General features: G+C 39.6%; 1 protein-coding gene across 7 annotated transcripts in view; it reads left to right on the forward strand.

The window, feature by feature from the left end:
* The first annotated feature begins 3221 nt into the window (after nt 1–3221).
* The window catches only part of RNF180 (ring finger protein 180), a 220568-nt gene continuing 209953 nt past the window's right edge, over nt 3222–13836 (forward strand). For 4 of the 7 annotated variants that reach the window (XM_078004429.1, XM_078004431.1, XM_015140103.3 and 1 more), the window contains exon 1: nt 3222–3301. The gene's annotated coding sequence lies outside the window, so the exon portion shown is untranslated. Of the gene's footprint in view, nt 3554–13836 lie in introns of all 7 variants that reach the window. The other 3 variants (XM_078004430.1, XM_078004428.1, XM_078004432.1) reach the window with 2 other exon arrangements.

Raw genomic sequence — 13836 nt, forward strand, 5'->3', positions numbered from 1 at the left:
AAATGTCCTGCTAGGGCCTCAAATGGCATGAATTGCATCACACAATGTTGAGTTTGTAGGAAGAAATTAAATTTTTATTATTATTTCAGCCTTGGTTGGACATTATAATTTATGCCAGAGGTTATAAAATCCAACCGTTAGGTAATAAGATTATTGACACAGGTGCTTTGGGAGGACTAAGGATTCAGCTAGCCATTATATCTGGTGTGATGAGAGATGTTAGTTAATATTTACATACTAATTACCTAGCAGTTAAAATAAATCTGTACTTATGCTGTATCTTATAATCATAAAGCTGAGTTTTTGTCTGTCTTTTTACTAAAATGTAAATGATCTTCCCTGAAATACTGAAAATAATATTCTTCATTTGTACCTTGGAGATGAATATTTGTTAAGATGTTTATTAAAGCAAAAAGTGTTTCTTCTCTTCTGGTTGTAAAATGACTGGAGAGGTTGTTTTTAGTTTAACACACCTGTGCAAATTAATTCCTCTCTAGGGTCATGGCTTCTCATATTTGGCCTTTCTTTAGAATCGTCTGATATCCCACACCAAGAAATTCTGATTCAATTGTACCAGAGTAAGAATAGGGCATTGGTATTTTCACAAGCACTCCAGGTTATTCCAATGTGCTTCCAAGCTTGAGAATCATTGCTCAGAAGGTACACTTTTTAGGGTTGCTCAATAAATATGGAACACCCAGTTAAATTTTACTTTTTAGTAACCAAACATTTTTAGCATGTTTTATACTAAGAATTAATTCACTGTTTATCCAAAATTCAATTTTAACTGGGCATCCTGTGTTTTTATTTGCCAAACTTGTTAACTTTATCATTTATCCGAGTTCATCCCTGTGATTTCATCAGAAATAAGAGATTATATTACATTACTGAATCAGAAGCATCAAGACTATCATCTTGTCTTTCTTCTTTCAGGCCTGTTTGTAATAAATCTTGTACCTCCAAAAGTTTATTTCTTTAAAAAGGAAGCACTGCAAATTCAGCCAGGAGGCCAACATTTTCCTTTAGAAGTTGCCCACATTCTCCCTGTTGTGTGTTTCCCAGGTGGTTCCCTCAAAGGAAGGTCAAGTCTCTCTCAGGCTTCAAAGCTCTCTGACATTTCTTGCCGTCTCATCTTTCTGATTCTAGCTAGAGAATGTTTTCTGCTTTTAAAGGTTCATGTGATTAGGCTGGGCCTGCCTAGGTGATCTGAAATAGTCTCCCTATTTGGGTCAGTAACTTTTATTACATCAGTAAAGTCCCTTTTCTATATACTGTAACATCTTTACAGGATCCAGAGATTAGAATGTGGACATTTTGGGGGATACATTCTGCCTACTACAGTTGTTACGGATGGCACTTTCACTTCTCTCTTCGACAGATTCTCTGCCTATCCACTTTGTCATAGAATACATCCTCCAATTGCTTCCTGAGAAAGAATGCATGAAAATACTATTTAAACATTTGTATATTTGAAAATGTCTTTTTAGACCTCATACTTCATCAATTTCAAAATTGGAAATCATTTTTTTCTCAGAATTTATCTTTTATGTTTCTGTCGAGAATCCAATGCCATTCTGATTTCTAAATCTTCATAAATCATCTCCTATTTTTTCCTCCATGAAAGCTATTAAGATCTCTCTGACTCATGTGGTTTGAAATTTCACAACTTTGTTATAGATAATTTTTATCTATTAAACTGAGAGCTCATGTGCTTCTATCCTTTAGTTCTGAGAACTGTTGTCCTGGTTTTCTGGTAATTATCTTTCTTCTCTTTTCTCTACTAGCTGTTAGATATTCCACCTTTCCTTGCCAAACTGCCCTGGCTAGTGCCTCCACTATAATGTTGAATAGAAGTAGCGACAATTGACATCCTTGTCTTATTCCTGATCTTAGGTGAAAATGTTCATTCTTTCAAGATTAAGTATGATGTTAATTATGGATTTTTCATAGAGGCTCTTTATTAGGTTGAGGAAGTTTCCTTTTATTCCTAGTTGAAGTGTTTACATCAAGAAAGGGTGTTAGATTTTGTCAATTGCTTTTCCTTCATCTTTTGAGATGATCATGTGGTTTTTGTCATTTAGTCTACTAAAGTAGTGCTTACATTAATTTTGTATGTTACACTAAACTTCCATTCCTGAGATAAATCCTACTTGGTCATGTTGTATAATTTTTTTTAAATGTTGCTGGGTTTGGCTTGCTAGTATTTTGTTGAGGATTTTTATGTTACTATGCATAAGGTATATTGGTCTGTCGTTTTCTTGTGATGTCTTTCATTTTGTTCTTTATTTCCTTGTATTTCCAGATGGGAAGTCACTGTATACAGCCCTAATCTTAGGACAAGTTTCCAAATAAGCCACTTTAGGCAAATAAAAATTTCTGTATCTAGCAGAGAAACAAAGCTATATATTCTTTTGAGGTTCCCTCCTAGCTTCCTTCCCTCTCCTCAAGCCAACAAACTTGTTTTTTATATTCCAAATATTATTTATAGTCGTTTGATCATCTATGAGGCACCTGCAAGTCAACATTTACTGCAAGCGGCCCCCTCACTCCCTAAATAAGCAGTTTTGATTTAGCTCCAGTCATCAACTCACCTCCCAACTGTAATTTATCAAGCGTAGTGTCAGTCAGGTGCACTTCAGTGGTTAATCTCCTTGCACACCGGTGGAACTTTAGGCACAAGAAGGTAAGCAACGAAGATAGTGATACACAAAGGGAAAACTAAATCCAGGTAGTGATATACAAAGGGAAAGATAATGATATACAAAGGGAAAACTAAACCCAGCTTAGAAAGTCCTAGGAATGGGGATGGGTGGCTGGGACGCCGGCCTAAGATTTTAGCAGGGAACAGACCCAGCAGTTGGATGGGATCTCTGAACTCCAGAAAAGGCCGAGTGAGGACAAGGAAGACCACACTGATAATTTCTATGGCTCTGGTAAGGGGATGACAAGGGAGAAAAACCTTCCCACGGTTCCGTCTGGCCCGCGGCGCTTGTCTGCCTGCGCGAGGTCAAAGCCCGGCGCCGCCCACGCGCGGCTCAGGTGGGAACCCGCAGAGGTGGGGTGAGCAGGGCAGCTGGCGGCGGCGGGCTAGCGCCGGGGCGCCACGTCCGAGGCCGCGGGGTCGGGGCTGCAGGCACAGCTAGAGCGCTTTCCGCGGGGTTTGGCTCCTGTCGCTTCCCGTCTCGCCGAACCGGCATCGCCGCTGCTGCCGGAGTCGCAGCGACTCCTCAGAGCCTGGCTGCTGGCGGCCGGGAGCGCCGGGAGGGGGCGCGAAGCCGGAGGCTCCAGAACGTGGACACAGGTAAAGGCCGGCGGGTCGGAGTCGGGCGGAGCGCGGCGGCGGCGCCTCTCAGAGGGGCCTGGCCTCGGCCGGGCCCTGCCCAGCCGCGGTGGCCCGGGTCTCCACGTTGGCCCAAGCGGGGACGTGCCAAGGGGCTGGGCTAGGGCTGCCGCTGGCCTGGCCGCCTCTCGCCCGGGCCTCCGGTGACGCGGCGGCGGCTTAACTTTCGCACCTGAGACTCTCCGAGCGGCCTCGGGGCGCGCCTGCCTTGAGGTTGGAATCACACGGGGTGGAAAAAGCTGAGCCCTAGAACGCGAGGCGCCGGAGGCGTGGCGGAAGAGGCCGGGGAGGGTAGGGTGGGTGCCAGGGGTCCAGTACTGAACACTCTCCAGGTCTGAGGTGGGGAACTGCGTCCTGTTTAATTTCGGAGCTTGTGGGGACCACACACGCCCTTCCACGGCCAGTGCCTTCCGCACGGATCCACTTTCCTTTGTCTGGTCCATTTCAGTATTGGCGTCGCAATTGCTTTTGTTGCAGCCTTGGGTCCGGAGTGTACGACTTTCTACTAGGCAGAGGTCATAAGCTCTGAAATGCATCCGGGCGGAGGTGGGGAGATTGTCCTTTGGTGGGAAATTACTAGTGCTGCTATGAGCACTAACACGTATATACTACCTTGTTTTTTTTTTCGAGATAGTGCTCATTATTTTCGTAGCATCTAAGTGCTTTCGTCAGTGCAGCTGTGAGAGCTTTCATTAGTTAACTTCAAAGGTGCATTATGCGGACAGGTTACTATTATCCCATTTTATAGACCAGACAGCTGAGGCATCCAGGAGGAAAAGTGATTATATCAAAACTAAGCAGTCAGTCCTTGTGGAAGCTGTGATTAGAACTTGTCTGACTAGAGTTGTCCTTGGTCCAGTTGGTCTCTTAGCCTCAAACAAAATTTAGCGGTCAAAGATGGACGATATGATGCTCATTGTATTTTTATTTACTAATTGTTAAAATCTTTCTTAAAAAATAGAGTCGAATCCTTTCAGACTCCTGTTATAGTACCCCTAAAAGTGATACTTGAAAGATCATAATCACTCTGGTTTCAAATGAGTGGTATCATTTGAGTCGTGGAAAGAAGTAAAATTCCGTTGTCTTTTATCTGTCAAACTTTCATCTCCTGTATAAATGTAGTGCCACTGGCAGCCCGAAGATACTTGGTGACAATAGCAGAGACTCTAAATATTTAATAAGTAGAATCGAGGAGGCGAGCTGTTAGATTTCCCGAAATATTTGAGCAGCAAGTTTTTTCTCATAAAGAATAAAAATTTTAGGAGAATAGTCATTTGAATTACTTTAATGAAAATTATCTCGTAATTGTGTGCGTGTTACGTTGTACTTTATCTCTCTGGAACCATAAAAAATTTAGCAGTTTCCCTAGGGTTTGCTCTTCGTTTTGTCAATGGTATTTTGTTAGTCCATTTTTCTTCCTCTCTCATTTTTTATGTGTTTGGTTTTTCAAATGAAGATTTTTTTCTTCAAAAATTCAAAAAATAATATTAAAAAAACAAGCTTTCTTTCTTGATAACATAGACTTAATGAGCACTTTTTTGAGTGTGTCTGAGGACCGACACCAGCCTCTTTAATAAGCACCTCATGAAGCAGGAATTCTTCCAGGCAAGAATGCAATACATTAATCATTTTAATCTATTTCTGTAATATTTTATGATATAGCTACCTGAATAATAATGCTTTTTACTCTTACAATGTCTTTTCATCAAGGAGCATAAAGATTAAAAATTTCGCTTAAATTTTGCTAACTACATAGTACAAGGGGGCAGTATGCTTAGACTTAATTGTTGCTTTCGTGGAATAAACACAATTCTCTGTCCCTTATACCACCTCCATTTGGCCATCTGAAAAAAGGATGGTGATCTGTCCTTCCCTTCATAGGGATATTTGGGGAATTAATGAAGTAATATCTCGAAAGCAGTTTGAACTCCACGGAAGAAAGCAGCTTTGTAACTTTGAAATGTGATTGCAGAGTCTTGAAACATTTTCCCTCCTTAAACATGCTGCTGTTTATATTTTTAGAGAGTGGTCATTCCAAGTAGTCACCTCAGGAGGCTAAACACTTATTCCCGTAGTGCTGCTGCCATTCATAATTATTTTGTATTTTTTGAAATTTCTAGTCAGTTTACAAGCAAAATAAAAACATTTCATGATAACGTTCATAAACACTTGTTTTTTTCTATTTTTTATCAAAAATCTAATTCAGCTTGAGTACCTGTTTTCTTTGCTAAATTTGGCAGAATGATTTCTACATGGTTGTAAAACTCAATTCTACCTTCAAGATTTTACCACTATTAAGGATATTTAAAGGATTGTCCTGATGGCTATGAAGGCAGTTTCAAAAGGGCAGTTTAAAAATAGTTTAAAATAATGACAGACATTATTAGAATAAGTTTGCAATCTTCCCAGAAGTCTACTACAAAGGGGACAATGCTTACCTGGAGGCTGAAGTTCTGTGCATATGTGTACGTTTGTATGTAGTCTCTATTGTAACCCATCAATTATCTCTTTTCATCACATTGATTTCTTAGAAATTATGTATTTTACTTACATATTAAATAGAGTACATTAAGTAGATCACATCATACTGGAACAGTGTTAGATTGGGAGTATATTTCATAGAGAAGTTTGAATTTCACATAAATTTAAATTTAAATCTTTGTAACAATTTTGAATACTAAAATGTGGCTCCATATTATATGTTTTGAGTGTAATACAGCCGAGGCAATATAGCCTCAAAATATAAAATTGCTATTTTCAAAAAAAGTTATTAAGTTGTGTGTGCAACAGACTTTCCTGACCACACCAATGTCAAAATAAAAAATTTTGACAAATTAGTTTAAATATCAAATTGGTTTTTATTAGCAATTCTCAAATTGGGTAGCATCTCATTCCATAAAATAGAATTCCATGCCTTAGGCATGGCAGAATAGTTGGTTTTTTGTAAGGTGGGAACAAGGAAACAGAGTAATTTTTAAAAGTCTGTTGGTTAACATCAGATTACTTAAGGTTACTTTTAAGTGTTAAAGCAGAAGGGACTACTTACGCCAGCTCAGGTTTACTAACCCCTTTCCTGTTGCAGTGAATCTCCTGTTTTCAGGAAAAACTAGTTTGGTCTTTGACCTACTTCCTTAAAGTTTCAGTTTGATTATGTGGCACTGAGCATGAGTGACTCCCTTTTGGTTTGATCTCTTGGGGCCTAGTGGAGGAGCTCCGTCTAAAACAACGTCCTGTTGTAAATTTTTATTTAACAATTCTATCCTTTCAGTAAGCTTTCACCTAAGTGAGAATGTGACCAAAACTTAGGGCATTAATGCTACTGTCAGTTACTATCATTCTGGGTTTTCAGTCTCAACATGTCACTAATAGGTTAGGTGTCCTCATTATCATAGGTTTCTTTGAGTTTTTATCATATCAGCTGGAGAGAGATCATTGACATTCAGCAGATTGCTGCATGCAGTCATTTAAAACTTTTGAGAGAATGCAGCACACTAGGGAGACTGCTGTTATGACTATCAGAAAGATAATACCAAGAGTTTGGAATGTGCTCCTTAATCAAAGTTCCCATGAACCAAACCAACTAAAATTGAACAGATCAAAGAATGAGACAGACAATGAATCCACTCATTTTAACCAAGTAGCCTGTTCTTTAATTTTTTTTGCAACTGAGTCTCTATAATACCGGAATTTATCTGTGTGCAACAATAAGTGTTACCAACTGCAAAGACTCCTCTCTCTTTGACCAGTAGAAATCTAGAGCAATTCTGTTAATATCTAGTATTACTTTAACAAGAGAATTCAAAGAAGTCTTGTGCAGCTATAGCATTGCAGTAGAATCTTCTATAGAGGCCATTGTGAGGGATAAATTATAATCAGTGCTTTGTTTGTATTACTCCAAGCCATAGGAAAAGGGACCTAACAAAGCCCATCCAAAAGGGTTAATGCATCTTGGCAGTGTTGTCTTTAATCTATGACATAGGTTAGGAGGAGTGAGCCAGTGTTCCACTTCTGGATTATGGAGTGAAAACTTACCATTAAGATTTTTAGCCTACATTGGCCCTTCATCCTTTACCTGTCAAGGCATGAGGTTGCCTGTGTATAAGGTTGGCCACAGAATTATCCACAAATAATGATATACCCTGTGGGTGCACATGAAGACTGCTTTCCAGTTCTGTTGTTCATGGATATATTGCTTGGAATGGTGGATTTAGCAGTTTCTAGCCAAGAAGCTGAAGCAGAGTTTATAAGTTAAAATAACTGTAATATGTTTGCACATAAGTCAGTTTGCAAGAAACTCTATTCAGGCTTTTGGTACAATCCTGTCTTATGATACACTCATTTGGACTTGGTTCTTGTATCCCATGACTGGATTAAATTAAAACAGGGAGAGAGAACAAGTGGATCTAGAAATCTGACTCTATAATAGGGACAATTTGAACAAGCAGTTGTGTTAGGGATGTTTTTAAGTTAGCCACTGAGTGGACTAAAAGATATTTTAAGTTATGTAAAGATTTGGGTTTGGCAGGACAGATCCAACACTCTGTGAAATTACCTACAGAAGCAACTGGTTGTGACAATATTATCCTGCCAAGCGGAAAAGGCATAAGTAAGGAAAAATTAAGAGGGATAAGAGTCTTATTATGATGGAGGATGTTTTTCTGATGTCTTGGGGAAAGCCGTCCACAGTGTGAAGTCATCAACTTCTTATCCTGGTTAACGTGATTTTTTAAGGTCTGTGGCTTAAGAAGAGAAGCAAGTGGCATCAGGAGGTGGTCTTTTATGAGGGAGATGTGAATCCAGAGGTCAACACCTTTGAGTTTAGCTGCAGTGTCTGTAGTCAAGAGCACTTGGTAGGGTCCTTTCCAGGGGATTCAAAAGCAGTCTTTCTTTGATGGCATTTCTGGAACACCCAATCACCAGGATCCAACAAGCCTTTTTGGATCTGTGTCTTGAAAGTCTTTCTTTACCTGTTGGTGATAACTTTTAGCATAGTGCATTAAGAATGTACAGTATTGGGTCATTTCAACATCGGTCAATTAGGGATATACATTTGGTGTAGTAGCCAAAGATATAGACTAACCAGCAATAATTTCATAAGAAGTTAACTTGTGTTTTCCAGCACTGTTGCTCTGAAGAGTCATAAGAGCCAGAGACAGAATTTTAGGCCAAAGAAGTCTAGTGATTTCAGATAAGTTGGAAATTCTGAGGTTAAGTATCCCATTAGTTTTATCAACCTTACCAGAGGACTGAGGGGGATAAGGACAATGATAATGCTAGACTGTTTGTAATAATTTAAGTAGTGCATGAATTACTGTCCAGTAAAATGAGTGGCTCAGTTACTTGAAATGGCATTCAGTATACCCCAGGTGTGAAGTACTCCTTTTGGCAGTTTTGTTTTACAGTAAGGTCATGTCAGCCTTTTGACCTGGGAAGGCCTGAGCCCATCCATAGAACACACAGATTATAACAGGCACATACAGACTATTGCAAGTACATGCTTGGTGGGAGTGGATGAAGTCTAATTGTACATGTTCAAATGGGCCTAATGGTTGGAGTGAGGGCTGGTCATTCCAGGGGAACATAAAGAGACTTTCTTGGATTATGAGTTTGCCAGGTTAAATATTGATTTTAAATAGCTTTTATAACTTTATAACAATTTTCCCATCAAAACTTTTTGATCGTTTGATCTCTCTTGTCAGTACCATTATGGATAAGGGAATGTAAGAGGCATAACAAATACCCCTTAAGTGACCTTTGGAGTACCAAGTAGCTGTCCTGGCCTTCCCAGAACTTGGAAAGGAAATTACAAGAACATCCTTCTCATACATCCTTCTCATTCCGAAAATTCATTTTAATTTGTAGAGGCCTTCTCCCCCTCCCCCCCAATAACTAATAGCATCTGGTTGTAGAGAGGCAAAGTTAAGTAGCAGGGAGCATGCCTTACTGTTTCCAGCTGTTGGATATAGACAAAAGACCTCACAGAGTTGGGTAACATTTTTGGCACGAACATCAGTTGAGGCATTTACCTGATATTCAGCCTCAGTTCTCTTTGTTTGAGTCTCTTTTTTTGTAACAGTAATCTCTTTGGGCATCAGTATCCAGCAAGGAGGTTATCAACTTGCGGGCCACTTTTTGTTGGTATGCCTGAAGGAGTGAGGAAACCTCTTTGCTTCCAAAGTGTTTCAAAATCATGAACCACTTCAAATGCATAGTGACTGTCAGTGTAAATGCTGACAGACTGATTTTTAGATAAAATGCAGGCACAGGTATGTGTGTGAGTATTCCCCAATGCCTGCTTTAATGTACAAAAAAGATCCAAGGTTTTGAATCATTGGACAATTCTAAAGCAGGGGGCTAGGGGTCGTTGTACTACCCTTTTTCATTCTACAAAGCTGCCTTATGTCCCCCCCTCCCTGCCAGCTCCCGCAAGGAATGGGTTTAGGAACTGAATTTTTAGCGAGTTCAGTAAGTTGGGATGCTAAGAGTAAACATTTAGGAACCTGTAGATGGCAATATCCAACTAACTCTACTAACATGTTGTCTCTTAGTTCTGGGCCTGGGAAAATCATGGATAAGCCTAAGTTTATTAGGAGACTTAGATACTTACAGCACTTAGATCATGCCTTAAATAGTGAATAGTATCTGATGATAAATATAATTTTTCTATGGAGACTTTGTGTCCTTTCTCTATTAACTGTTAATAGGTAGATGAAGTACTCTTAGGATGCCTCCTCAGTGCATGAACAAAGAGGTCCTCTATGTATTGCGGGAGAGTTGACCCTTGATACTGGAGGGTGTGCTCAAGTCTTGATGGAGCACTTGAGAGAAGTAGGAGGGGGCTTCAGTGAACCCCTGAGGCATGACTGTCCAGGTACATTGTTGATTATTCTAGGTGAAAGCAAATAGATATTGACTATCATGGTCAGTGGGAATGCTAAAAAAAACTGAACATAGTTCTACCACTGTGAACTGTTTAGAATTCGGGGGACCTGGGGCAAAAGATTATTTGGGTTTGGAACCACTGGGAAATGAAAAATAATTATCCTGGTAGTGACTCTTAGATCCGGAAAAATTGCCATCCTTGCATCCTTGCCTGTTAGGTTTTTGTCCGTAAGTATACAACAGACTATACAAAAAATAGAATCATATTAACCAAAACCAAATATCCTTGATACAGTATATATTAACAATTTACTTAAGGTTTTTATTTTCTTTTACAGAGATTATTTAATTACTTGAATTCCCAGCCAAAGTAGAACCCACCCAATAACATTTAAATGAGAATCATTTTACATGTTTCTTGAATGTATATACAATTTTTGTTGTCATATTTTTGTAAATAGCCATTTAATTTCACTATACTTTTATTTATAATTTATCGGGAGAACCCGCTCCCGATGTTTAATGTGGGTTCTTTTCTATTTCCTAAGTGTCTTGGCTGGTTTGAGAAATAAAGGGAAAGAGCACAAGAGAGAGAAATTTAAAGCTGGGTGCCCGGGGGAGACATCACATGTTGGCAGGATCTGTGATGTGCCCCAGTCGAAAAACCAGCAAGTTTTTATTAGTGATTTTCAAAAGGGGAGGGAGTGCACGAGTAGGGTGTGGGTCACAGAGATCACATACTTTACAAGGTAATAAAATATCACAAAGCAAATGGAGGCAGGGCAAGATCACAGGACCACCAGATGGGGCGAAATTAAAATTGCAAATGAAGTTTCCACACACATTGTCATTGATAACATCTTATCAGGAAACAGGGTTTGAGAGCAGACAACCTGTCTGACCAAAATTTATTAGGCGGGAATTTTCCTCATCCTAATAAGCCTGGGAGCGCTACAGGAGACCGGGGCTTATTTCATCCCTTCGCTTAGACCATAAAAGATAGCACGCCTTAAAGGGGCCGTCTATAAGCCTACCTTCGGGGCGCATTCCCTTTCTCAGGGATGTTCCTTGCTGGGAAAAAGAATTCAGCGATATTTCTCCTATTTGCTTTGGAAAGAGGAGAAATATAGCTCTGTTCTGTCCGGCTCACTGGCGGCCAGTTCAAAGTTACCGCTCTTGTTCCCTGAACATCGCTGTTATCCTGTTCTTTTTTTAAGATGCCCAGATTTCATATTGTTCAAACACACATGCTCTACAAACAGTTTGTGCAGTTGGCACAATCATCACAGGGACCTGAGGTGATGTTCATCCTCCTCAGTTTATGAAGAAGATGACAGGATTAAGAGATTAAAGACAGGCATAGAAAATCACAAGGGTATTGATTGGCGAAGTGATAAGTGTCCATGAAATCTTCACAGTTTATGTTCAGAGATTGCAGTAAATACAGGCATAAGAAATTATACAAATATTAATTTGGGGAACTAATAAATTTCCATGAAATCTTCACAATTTATCTTCTTCTGCCGTGGCTTCAGCTGGTCCCTCCGTTCGGGCTCCCTGACTTCCCGCAACAATAATTGAGACATTTTTGACACGTATATTGTACATATTTGGGGGTACAGTACTGATACATGTACATGTTGTATGATGATTAAATCAAGGTATTTATTACCTCAAAGATTTGTCATTTCTTTATGGTGAGAACATTCAAAATTCTCTCCTTGGTTATTTTGAAATATATGCAATAGAGTATCATTAACTATAGTCACCTTGGTATGCAGTAGATCATCAAAACTTATTCCTTGTACGTAACTGCAAGTTTGTACCTATTGACCAATCTCTCTCCCTCTTCCTTTCCCTTTCCCCTTTCCCTTTTCCCTCTCTCCCCTTTTCTACTTCCCAGATACTGGTGACTGCTGTTCTCTGTACCTCTATGACATAAACTTTTTTTTTTTTTTGAGATGGAGTCTCAGTCTGTCACCCAGGCTTAAGTGCAATAGCGTGATCTTGGCTCACTGCAACCTCTGTCTCCCGGGTTCAAGCGATTCTCCTGCCTCAGCCTCCTGAGTAGCTGGGATTATAGGCATGTGCCACCACGCCCAGCTAGTGTTTGTATTTTTAGTAAAGATGGGGTTTCACCATGTTGGTCAGGCTGTTCTTGAACACCTAACTTCGTAATCCTCCTGTCTTGGCCTCCCACATTGCTGGGATTACAGGCATGAACCAGTGCGCCCAGCCTGACATCAGCTGTTATCAGTTGCATATGAGTGAGATTATGCAGATTTTGTCTTTCTGTGCCTGGTTTATTTCACTTAATATAACGTCCTCCAGACTCATCCATGTTGCCACAAATGGCAGGACTTCATCCCATTTTTTGACTGAATAGTGTCCCATTATGTATATATACAACATTTTCTTTATCCATTCATTCTTTGATGGACACTTAGATTGATTCCATATCTTGGGTATTGTGAATAGTACTGTAATAAACATGAGAGTGCTGATGTCTCTTCAGCATACTGATTTCATTTCCTTTGGATATATACCTAGTAGTGGGATTGCTGGATCATGTTGTAGTTCATTATCAATTTTTGAGGAACCTCCATACTGTCTTCAATAATGGCTGGACAAATTTACATTCCCACCAAGAGTATATAAGAATTCCTCGTTCTTCATATACATTCCAGCATTTTTTTTTGGTCTTTTCAATAATAGCCATTCTAATTGGGGTAAGATGATATCTCATTGTGGTTTTAATTTACATTTATATTTCCCAAACAGTGATCGTTGAGCATTTTATCATATACCCGTTGGCCATTTATATGTCTTCTTTTGACATCTATTCAGGTCTTTTGCCCATTTTTGATCAGATTATTATTTTGCTATTGAGTTAAGTTCCTTGTATCTTCTGGATATTAACTCAGATGCATAGTTTGCAAATATTTTTCCCATTCTATAGGTTCTCTTTATCGATTGTGCCCTTTGGTGTGCAGAAACTTTTTAGTTAAATATAATCCTGCTTGTCTATTTTTGTTTCTGTTGTCTGTGTTTTTGAGGTCTTATCCAAAAAAATCGTTGCTTAGACCAAGGTCATAAAGCATTTCCCTCATGTTTTCTTCTGGCAGTTTTATAGGTTCAGGTTTTACATTTAAGTCTTTAATCCAGTTTCTTTTTTTTTTTTTTTTTTTTGATGGAGTTTCACTTTTGTTGCCCAGGCTGGAGTGCAGTGGCATGAACTTGGCTCACTGCAACCTCCGCCTCCCGGGTTCAAGTGATTCTCCTGCCTCAGCCTCCCAAATAGCTGGGATTGCAGGCATGTGCCCACCACACCCGGCTAATTTTGTATTTTTAGTAAAGAAGGGGTTTCTCCATGTTGGTCAGGCTGGTCTTGAACTCACGACCTCAGGTGATCTGCCTGCCTCGGACTCCCAGAGTGCTGGGATTACAGGCATGAGCCACTGCACCTGGCCAATCCATTTCCATTTTGAGCTGATTTTTTTTTTATATGGTAGAAGACAGGGGTTTAGTTGTTGTTCTACATGTGGATATTCAGTTTTTCCAGTATCATTTATTTAAAATACAGTCCTTTTCCTAACATGTGCTTATTATACCTT

The sequence above is a fragment of the Macaca mulatta genome, chromosome 6 (assembly GCF_049350105.2).
Source record: "Macaca mulatta isolate MMU2019108-1 chromosome 6, T2T-MMU8v2.0, whole genome shotgun sequence".
Taxonomy (NCBI): Eukaryota; Metazoa; Chordata; class Mammalia; order Primates; family Cercopithecidae; genus Macaca; species Macaca mulatta.